Genomic DNA, 11624 nt, shown 5'->3' with positions numbered 1-11624 from the left:
AAAGAGTTGCTGTGGCCAGAAGATCTGAGGAGGCTTCGTGGACGGAATGGAAATTGATCTGAGTCTTGAAAGATGCAAAGAAGATTGAGAGGGGGATGAGAGGGTCATTCTAAGGTGGGAGACATTTACGAATTGTTATCTAGCCATGTTAGAAAAGCAATAAAAATTTAGACAAAATATTTTTTATTCTGATTTCAGAATACTCCCCGCTACCACCCGTACGTACGCCCTCACGCTTCACACTTAGGCACTTGCCCTTACTTCTACTGCCCCTCCTTCTGCGTAAAGTCCGCACTCTATGCCAGGGCTCTGTGTACATTGTACAACGCGCTTCCGTCTCAAAAACTCTCTATTAATATCTCCTGCCAAGTCTGTCCTCAGCCATTCAATTCCCCAGCTTCAGCCCAGATGCTACCAGCCACCCCACTTATGGCTCCAGGCTACTCCCCTTCCTCCATTCCTCTGCTTTCTTCTGCTGTCCCAGCACCTTTCTCCAGTCTTGTGTACTCCCACTCAACAGTTAGTATTCCTCAGACATGGAAAAGCCGTATTACTGAGGGTAAGGCATCCGGGGTGCCTCCGACTCTGCACACCCACCCACCCCCAGCCTGCTGTTATGGAGAGAATGGAAGATTTTTTTATAAAAGTGCTTTCGGTTTTGCTACTTCAGTATAAACCACTTCTATTGGGTGGGATACACGAGACTGAAGAGAGAAGGCGGGACAGGGCTAAAATCTTCTCACAAGTAGGGTGGGTTGTGGTGTCCAAGATGGAGGAAGAAGACCGTGGAATTACATGGCTCAGAGAAGAGACGTGGGAAGAGTTATTTATAGGAATGAAAAAAAAATCAATATTTTTTTAGGACAATATTGTGTGCTATGCAATGGAAATTCCTTATTGATTTCCTCTGGAGACAATCAGTAAAATTTTCATGAATTCTTTGGTGCAAATGCATCCTTCATGGCATCTGCAAAGATTTGCTCAGTCCTGCTTGTGTCGAGAGAACAGAGGCTGCGATCTGTTTCCTCTTGGCCCTGCATGGCGTGGGACACAGGCTAGATGCTCAATAAATCTTTCTGATTTGAATATATTTTCATTTTGACAACTTCCTTTTGAGACCCACAATTTTACCCGTTTTCCACATAAGATAAATGGGAGTCTGAAGAATCACACTCTTCTGTTCCCCAGATTCTTGCACGCTGTAGGAGAGGCACGAGAGGATTTATGCCAGATACCGTCTTCTACTTTATATCAGAATGCACAGATCACATTGCCACCATATAGCCTTCACTTTTGTGCCCCATTTTCACTTTTCAGCCCACAGATTATATATTATGTTTGGGTGATAAGACAGGGGGCAATATTTGCCTCAAAGACAGTAAACTTTAGTCTCTCTGTATTGAAATTTTATCCCTTTTCCACTGTGGTTCGACAGCAGAAGACCGATGCCTAAGAAGGCAATGGTAAATCAGACGAGTGTATTTCACATAAGCTTGGTTAAGGGTTCAAGCCAGTGGGTGCTCAAGGAATTTTGAAATATTTGAACCTATCAAGAATTCTTTTGGGGCTTCCCTGGTGGCGCAGTGGTTGAGAGTCCGCCTGCCGATGCAGGGGACGCGGGTTCGTGCCCCGGTCCGGGAGGATCCCACATGCCGCGGAGCGGCTGGGCCCGTGAGCCATGGCCGCTGAGCCTGAGCGTCCGGAGCCTGTGCAAAGAATTCTGTTGGCACTCTATCAGTGTTTGCTGGATTAAATGGTTAGTGATGGTTCTCTCTGCTCTTTGAAATACAGTGGACGTTTGGAAAGGGGGCTCACTGTAGAACAGAATGCCATGTTTAAATGTAACCACTTTGGGGTTCAGGAAATTTTCTTAAAGCAATGCAGAACGCTCATGATGAAAGGAACCTTAAAGTTGAGGAAGCTGAAACCCCCAATAGAGACTGAGTTTCGTCCAGAGCCCAGATTTTTTGAGGTCTAACTTGATGTTCTTTTCATCAGACATTCTGCTTGCATTGGTGGAATAAAAGGTGTAACTGACAGAGAGAACTTAATATTTCATCTGAGTATTGATTAAATGGCCTCTAAGAACTTAGGAAAGTCCATATTCCATATCCATGAAAACAAATGAGGATGCTTAGTTCCCCTTTAACTGAATTTGTTGAAATCTTGTAGCATCTTATCTCTCCATCAGCAAATGTCCTTTTGAAAATCATGTAGAAAATAATTGAGAAGTTACTTTTTGACTTATTTGCTTGAAGATTCACGAAGATAGAAATAAACATACTTTTCACCCTTCTCAGGATGGAAAAGGAAGAATTTACTGGGAGGTGTGAAAGCTTCCCTGAACACAGCCTACAACTGGGTTGGACTATCAAAGAATGTGAGGACGCGGAGGGTGGAGACTTCTACTTAGAGGTTTAAAGAGGGGAGAATCTTTCTTTTTTGTTTTGCTTTTGTTTTTTGCTCTTCCCCACTTGTACATCTTTTTTTTTTATTGAGGTGTAGTTGCTTTACAGTATTGTGTTAGTTTCAGGTGTACAGCAAAATGATTCAGTTATATATATTCAGTATAATCAGATTCTTTCCCATTATAGGTTATTACAAGATATTAACCATTGTTCCCTGTGCTATACAGTAAATCCTTTTTGCTTACCTACTTTATATATAGTCGTGTGTATCTGTTAAATAATTAGGATACTCCTAGTTTATTCTTCCCCCTCTCCCTTTCCCCTTTGGTAACCATAAGTTTGTTTTCTATGTGTTTCTGGTTTGTACATAGATTCATTTGTATTATTTTTTAGATTCCACATATAAGTGACATCATATAATATTTGTCTTTGTCTGACTTCCTTCACTTCGTATGACATTCTGTAGGTCCATCCCATGTTGCTGCAAATGATGGTATTTCATTCTTTTTTATGGCTGAGTAATGTTCCATTGTATATATATATACACCACATCTTCTTTATCCATTCTTCTGTTGATGGACACTTAGGTTGCCTCCGTGTCTTGGCTATTGTAAATAGTGCTGCTATGAACGTTGGGGTGCATGTATCTTTTCAAATTAGAGTTTTCATCTTTTCTGGATATATACCCAGGAATGGAATTGCCGGATCATATGGTAGTTCTATTTTTACTTTTTTGAGAAACCTCCATACTGTTTTCCATAGTGTTTGCACCAATTTACATTCCCACCAACAGTGTAGGAGGGTTCCCTTTATTCCACACCCTCCCTAGCGTTTATTATTTGTAGAATTTTTGATGATAGCCCTTCTGACTGGTGTGAGGTGATACCTCATTGTAGTTTTGCTTTGCATCCTCTAATAATTACTGATATTGAGCATCTTTTCACATGCCTGTTGGCCATCTGTATGTCTTTTTTGGAGAAAAGTCTATTTAGGTCTTCTGCCCTTTTTTTTAAATTGAGTTGTATAGTCTATTTAGGTCTTCTGCCCTTTTTTTAAATTGAGTTGTATGAGCTATTTGTGTGTTTTGGAAATTAACCAGGAGGGGAGGAGCTTAATCCTGGGTGCTGTGGACCCTCAGAATAAGGAAGAGCAACCAGGATTGCAAGTTCCGCAACTGGACAAAAGCAGAACACGTAGGAATATAGCACTTTAGATGTGGGAGGACCACAGAGAATGCGCTGTAGATGGCGGAAATGATCATGGTTAATGCACAGTAGATGGTGGAAATGATCGTGGCACAGCTGCAACCTGCCCAGATCAATGGTGCTCAACCAGTGTTGAGGGACCCTGCGTCACCAGAAACCTCAAGATTCAGCAAGGAGAAATAGCTTGGCTCTGCTCCAGCACTGGGATCCTGAGAAAGGGCACTAAGAAAGTGATGCGTTACTTTCTGCCAGTACCAAGTCAGGTGAGTGGGTGCGCAAGACAGATTTCCTTTGTTTTAGACAAAGCTGTGTTATTGTAGCTGTTTCCTGAGTGTCAGTACCTGTTTTGTTAATAATAATTTAGTGGTGATAACAGTTACCACTTACTTAATGCCTACTGCTTACTGTTATGTACTGAATGTTTGTGTCTCCCCAAAATTCATATGTTAAAGCCCTAACCCCCAAAGTGATGGTATTTAGAGATGGGGTCTTTGTGAGGTGATTAGGGTTATGTTAGATTATGAGGGTGGGACCCTCATGATAGGATGAGTGGCTTTATAAGAAGAGGAAGAAAGAGAGAGAGAGAGCTCTCTCTCCCTCTCTGCACACATGCACTGAAGAAAGGCCATGTGAGGACATAGTGAGGAGTTGACTACCTACAACTCAAGAAGAGAGCTCTCACCAGGAACCAAATCAGCCAGTACTGGACTTCACTGTTTCCAGAACTGTGAGAAAATAAATTTCTGTTATTTAAGCCACTCAGTTCATGGTATTTTGTTATGGCAGCTTGAGCTGACTAAGATAGCCACCACATGCCAGGAACTTTCCACATGCTGTTTCAAGTAGTCCTCAAAACAACTCTGCAAGGTAGCTATTTCTGTCTGACGATGCAACCAGAAACAAAGAAGTTAACCACCTTGCCCAAAGTCACACAGCCTGTGGGAAAAAATACATAAAGGGCTTAGTGCAGTGTCTAGTACAGAATAGGCACTTAATAAAGAACCTTATGACTCAGAAGCTCATGTTTTTGTCGATGTACATTTGGGCCACCCTTTTGTCCCAGCATGTCAGCGGTCTCTATCCTTTACGCTCCATAATGCCACTTGACACAGATTCTGACTCCACTGTGACAGAATGGAAATTAATGGTGTTCAGCCGAAAGTGGTTCCTGGCCTGGATGGGGAGCCCAGCCTCACAGTTCCTTAAAGTTTCTGCTCTGAAGTGAGAGGACTTTGGCATGAGAACCAGTAGCGGTGGGATCCTAATCAGGAACCCAAAGGGGAACTTTGCTTGAGAAACTCCTCGGCACACTTTCCTGCTGCTCCATGGCTTACCCTGGAGAAGTCTAGGCAGTCACAGGTAGCAGCTAGCTTAGAGGATGCTAGAGGATGAGGCCCACATAGGAAGCTGGGTTCACAATGCATGGGGCTAGAGATGGACTCCTGGCTCTTCCTTGGATGAGTCTAGATCCCAGAACTGGCCTTGTATCAGGAGAATGACCAACGTAGAGGGCCTTTTGTTCCGAATCCTATTTTGAGCCACACTGCAAACCCTGTGGGGTGTGGAAGGAGCGATATACATTCCCCCAGCCCTGGCCATATCTCTACCCCATGCCTGGGATTTCTGTTAGTCCCCATCTGCCCTCCAGGGGCTCTGGGGTCCAGAGGTGGGGGTGAGGGAAACAGAAGGAAGAAGAGAGGAGATGGAGATGAAGGGCAGGGGGAGGAGGGTGTTCAGAAGCCTCAGGACCTGGGAAGAAGTGAAGAAAGGAAGGGTTTTAAGTAAAACAAAGAGTAGCTGGAGCCATGGACCCTCACTGCCGTCTTCCACTCTCTGCCTCCCTCTTTTTTTTTAATTTTTAAAAATTATTTTTAGGGGACTTCCCTGGTGGCACAGTGGTTGAGAGTCTGCCTGCCAATGCAGGGGACACGGGTTCGTGCCCCGGTCCGGGAAGATCCCACGTGCCGTGGAGCGGCTGGGCCCGTGAGCCATGGCCTCTGAGCCTGCGCGTCCGGAGCCTGTGCTCCGCAACGGGAGAGGCCACAACAGTGAGAGGCCCACGTACCGCTAAAAAAAAAAAAAAATTATTTTTAAAAATATTACATATTTATTTATTTATTGGCCATGCTGCACGGCACGTGGGATCTTAGTTCCCTGACCAGGGATGGAACCCACGCCCCCTGCATTGGAAGCGCGGAGTCTTAACCACTGCACAACCAGGGAAGAAGTCCCGTCCCTGCCTCACTGTTGAATGAGGAGCTCCAGGGAATGAGCGAGGAGGATGTTCCTAGCTACTAGCACACAGGAGTCTAAGAAAGTGAATAGGCAAGGAATAAAGTCCAGGGTTAATAAAAAGCACCTTTAGGGCTTCCCTGGTGGCGCAGTGGTTGAGAGTCCGCCTGCCGATGCAGGGGACACGGGTTCGTGCCCCAGTCCGGGAAGATCCCACATGCCGCGGAGCGGCTGGGCCCGTGAGCCATGGCCGCTGAGCCTGCGCGTCCGGAGCCTGTGCTCCGCAACGGGAGAGGCCAAAGCAGTGAGAGGCCCGCGTACCGCAAAAAAAAATAAATAAATAAAATAAAATAAAAAGCACCTTTAGAATTCTTCTGTGAAAACTTCAGAAGTAAATTTCCTGGGTAAATTTTAGTTTATCTTTCATGCCAGGGAAATGTCAGTTCCTCTCTTCTAATTAGCATTGCTACAGTGCCACAGTGAGATGGGCTACTAGAACCAAGGCTTTCATTTCCTGACGCTTTTGTACATGGAGCTCCCATAGCAATCGATGTCTGTGTAGCTTTATTCCCCCGGATCTTGGTGTTCTCTCTGACAGTAAGAAATTCTCTTCCTCCGTGGAACAAATGTCATTTTGTTAAAACTGAATGCCTGTCATCTATTCCTTGCAACTCATGTGCATTTTATCAACGGGTTTAGGTGGTTCACACAGAAGTCCCACAATGCTCGTCTCCATAGGAAGCCATTTCTGTTTCCTGAGGCTATTAACTGGCTCACAATAAAAACCTTTAAGCACTCCTCTTTTTTTGAGAAAATTGCTCCCAGAATCAGTAGGATTGAGCATAGGTAATAGGAAGAGGCAATAAGATCATCTTGCATGTAACCAAGCTCCTATTTACATCTTAGTTGGTCGGTCTAACCTGGGGAATTATGGGGTGCCCTGTGAACCATTTGAGATTTAAGTTGCAGAGAGAAAATTTAGCATTATTGCCTAGAGAGTGATTCTTCTCAGAGGGGGTGATGGATCCAGTCATGTAACAACCCCAGGTGGGGCAGTGGGTGCATCCTTAGGATGAAGAAGGGCTCCCTCTGAACTTAGGCAGGGTTCCTCAAACATGGCTATTGACATTTTGAACTGGATCATTGTTTGCTGTGGGGACTGTCCTGTGCATTATACGATGTGAAGTGCATCCCTGGCCTCTACCCACTAGATGCCAGCACCCTTCCTCCAGTGGTGGTAAGCAAAAATGTCTAGACACTGGCAAATATCCCGTGGGGGAAATACTGCCCCCTATTGGAAAGTACTGACCTAAAACACACACAATGGTTTCTTCTGGTGCCCTTGTAGAAAGCTTTGAGCACTTTTCTTCAAAGGATTGCAGAACTTTAGGGAACCGCTAGAGGGCGAGCAGCAATGCTAATTGGAGCAGCTTTAGAGAGGTGTCCCTGAGGGACCCCACAGAAGCTGTGGGAGAAGGGGAGGTCCCTTGGGAAGCTTGATGGAACCATTGATGAGAGCAAGGCCTGAGATTCTAAGAGCTCTAGGGAAGCAGCCCCCAGTAAGAACACACCCCTCACCCCAAGAGCTGAGAAGACCCTGTGTTGGGAGGTAACCATCAAGTGGTAGGCTCCATCCCCCAGGGTGAGGTGCCCCTTTGTGAGGAGGTGTCAGTCAGCCTTTTCCATTTGCTGAAGATGGCGTCCTTCACGTAGAGAGGGAAGAGATGGTTGGTCTTGTTTTGCTTTTTCATGAAGGGGAGATAGCATTCAGTTCAATAAGCATTTATTTTGTGCCTACTCTTTACTAAGTTCTGTGTTTGGTTATGGAGATGTTGGGAGATTGCATAAATAGCCACAGGTTATGTACCCCTCTGCATCCATGCCTTTGGGTGGGCCCTCCCCTCCCCTCCCCTCCCCTCCCCTCCCCTCCCCTCCCCTCCCATCCCCTCCCCTCCCCTCCCCTCCCCTCCCCTCCCCTCCCCTCCCACACTGACTCTGGGCTTGGCCGTGTGATTTGCTTTGGCCCGTAGGTCAATAGCAAATGTGATGTAAGCGGAGACCTGAAAAGCTCTTGCTCACTGGGGCTTATCCACTCTTGAGGCTCTTGGGACTCTGCCACCGCTGCCATGTGAGGAAGCCTAGGCTAGACCACTGGATGATCAGAGACCTGTGACCGGGGGGCTTCTCTTGCCCCATCTGACAGCCAGCCAACTTCCAGAAGCAGGGACGTCTAGCAGAGCAGCAGTTAATTGACATGGCTCAGCTAAGCATGCGGAAGACCAGCAAAGAAAGGCCCGGCCCAAATGCCAACCCATAGAACTGTGAGTGAAACTGATGGCTGTGGTTTTTAAGTACTTAAGTTTGGGGGTGTGTTATGCAGCAAAAGCTGTATAGGAACACAGATGAATAAGACATTCAGAAACACGGACGAATAAGACATTGTTTTTGCCTTCAGGGTCCCATAGTCTAGTAAACCACTGATTTCTTCTGAGAGAGCCTGCTTGTGTAACTGGACTCTTAGAGCCACGGTAGATGGTAATACCAGTCACTCACATTCTTTCCCCCTGGAATACTAGTCAAAAGCATGAAGTCCGACCCCCAAGTGCTGGGGTTCAAATCCCAGTTCCATTGTTTACTAGTTGTGTGACCCTGTGTAGATTGCTTCACCTTTGTGCCTCTGTTTCCTCATCTGTGAAATGGAGTGAAATAACAACACCTACCTCACAGAGTTGTCAAGAAGATAATATATACAAAGTTCTTCTAATAGGGACTCCTACTAAGTAAGTATTTTGAAAGTATTAGCTACATACGGTTGATCCAAAATAGAATCAGAATTAAAGTTTTTTCTTTTTTTAAAAACAATACTTTTCCCTAAATGTAATAGCAATTATCTGTTCTTTGTGGAAAATTGGAAAAAAATACAGGAAAAGTATAAACATGAGAAGAAATGTCATCCCTTAGATTTTGTGCTGACCTAGCAATAACACACTTTATTTTAAATCAAGCTACTGTGATCAGTTGTTGGAGAAAGATCATTTGAGCCACTTGGAAGCCCTTTATACAGACTTTACTCCGTGTACATTTCTCCAGTTGGGTTGAAGGGGATCAAGTGGTTCTTTGTTCTACAGAAACTGCGGGATAATTTGCAGGTCCCAGTGGCCTAATGACCCATTAGGGCAAAGTGCAAAAGTAAACCAGCAAGGAAGGCAGTGATTAGCAACTCTGGACACGTGGAGCATTTTTTTTTTTTTTTTTTTTTTTTGTCTTTTTTTTTTTTTTTTTTTGCGGTACGCGGGCCTCTCACTGTTGTGGCCTCTCCCGCCGCGGAGCACAGGCTCCGGACGCGCAGGCTCAGCAGCCATGGCTCACGGGCCCAGCCGCTCCGTGGCACGTGGGATCCTCCCGGACCGGGGCACGAACCCGTGTCCCCCGCATCGGCAGGCGGACCCTCAACCACTGCGCCACCAGGGAAGCCCTACGTGGAGCATTTTTAACTGAAGAGCACATTCTCATACGCTGCCTCTCTTGATGTGCAGGGTTACTCGGTAAGTTGAAACGGGCAGCTGTTATTAAACCCGCTTTTGCAGAAGCAGAAGCCACACCTTAGAACGGTTCAGCGGCTCCCTTGGGTCACATGGGTAGCGATGAGTGGGGCTGGGCTTGTGCTCAGGGCCACTGACCTGAAATCCAGTGCTCTCCTCGCTTGCCTGTAATATCTCACACGATCCAGAAACAGTGCCTGCTGCCTGGGGAAGACTTGGGGCCAACACTCCTTTCAAGGGTTTTCAGTGAAATTAGGATGACCTCATTAGGACAAGAAAGCTAAGAATCAGAACACAGTATGGTTTCTGAGACACTCTGAAGCCTGCAGGGCTACTGCTAACCAAACTGGGGGCCAACGAATTCAAGTTGGTGAGACTGGACGGTGTTCTCCAAATTCTGTTCCTGACAGGCTTTTAAGTCCATGTAAATGAACTGGGTATTTTGAGTGCAGGTAGGGGTAGGGGGAGTCCAGATGGGGTGAAGTGCAAATCCAAGGGCAAGAGTCACAGCTAAGCACGCTGTGGGAATGCTTCGTTGTGTTTCTACCAGCAACACTGCTGAGTTCGAGAGAGCCAAAGCCACACCTGTCAAAATAAGTAAACATCCAGTTTTAACCAGGACCCAACTCTTAGGCTTAATTTTGCAGTAGTACAAGGAATTATGAAGTTAAAAGGCAACACGTTTATCCAATAAGCAGCAATTAAGTTGCTTTAGGTGCCCGGTGTGGTGTTAGGCGTGGGTGGCAAAAGCTTGGTTAAGGCAGCGCCCGCAGGGACTTCGGAGTCTGAGGAGAGAAAGACATTTAGAGAAAAAAGTGCACTGAAGCGTGGAGGCCTTTAACAGGAGTAGGTACAGAGTACAGCGGGCTGTGACAGAGAAAAGAGGTGTTTGGTTTGGGGATTTGGGAGGGGATAGGAAGATCTTCACAGAGGGGTCATCTTTGAGCTAAGTTTTTGTTTCCTTTTCCGATTTTATTGAGAAATTGACATACAGACACCACTTCATAAGTTTAAAAGCATACAGCGTGGTGGTTTGATTTACATATGTTGTGAAATTTTTTTTTAGTTACTTGATTGGGGTTTATCTACCATACTATAAAAGCCTCTTGTTTTAAGTGTATAATTCAATGAATGTCAGTCAGTTTACAGAGTTGTGCAGTTATCACCACAACCCAGTTTTAGAATGGCTCCATCACCCAAAAAGATCTCTAGTGCCCATTGGCAACTCAACTTTCCGAAGTTTTGCAAAATCAGTAGGTGCCCAGCTGTCAGGAAGGGGGAAGGAGGTTCAGGGAGGGGGAAGGAGTTTCAAGAAGGAAGGGCACAGAGGCATGGATGGACACGGTATATTTGGGGAAATGCCAGCAGTTCAGTAAGACTGGAGCCCAGGGTTTGTGGGGATGGGCTTAGGGGAGCAGTTTGGGGAGGGCAGTGGGGCAAGTTTCTGGAAGTGAGTTTGGAGTGGCACGCAGGGACCAGACCATGGAAAGCCTTGCGTTTCCTGCTAAAGAACTAGGAGGCTTTCTTTATTAAGTAATTTTTTTAATTTTATTTTTTACCAGAGGTATTCACATTTTTAAATTGAGATATAATCTGTATACAACATGCACTGATTTTAAGTCTACAGTTTGATGAATTTTGACAAATGTACACCTGTATGACTGCCATTCCGGTTAGCATATAGGACATTTCCATCACCTGTGACAGTTTCCTTGTACCCCTCCCCCCTCAATGCCTGCCCCCCACTGCCCTAGGAAACCACTGTTCAGATTTCTAGTTTTAGCTGTTCTAGAACTTTATAAATGGAATCAAATAGTATGTACTCAGTGGTTGCTGGCTTCTTTCATAATGTTCATCCATGTTGTTGAGTGTGTTTTATTGCTGAGTAGGATTTTTAAAAACTTTTATGTGTCTGTGATTTTTTTGAAATTGCCCAAGCAGTTTATCCACAATATATTCAAGAGCTGTCTGAGGCCCTGCGTGGAACTTAACCATCTGGTGGGAGGAGGCTGGGAATATAAAAGGTTTGAAACATTTACAGCACGATGTAAACATTCAAGTTGTTTTTCGTTTTGCTGCAAAAAGCTTTATTGTTTCCATAAAACAATAGGGCTCCAGAGTAGTTAACAAGCTGCCTAGTGGCTGCAGAGCGGGGCTTCAGGCAGACACCCTGACGCCAGAGGGGCTCCTCAAATCCGCTGGCCTCTGGACGCTCCTACTTGTGCTGGAGGGCGAGC

This window comes from Stenella coeruleoalba (assembly GCF_951394435.1).
Source record: "Stenella coeruleoalba genome assembly, chromosome: X".
NCBI lineage: Eukaryota > Metazoa > Chordata > Mammalia > Artiodactyla > Delphinidae > Stenella > Stenella coeruleoalba.
Note: the sequence above shows the minus strand (reverse complement) of the source record.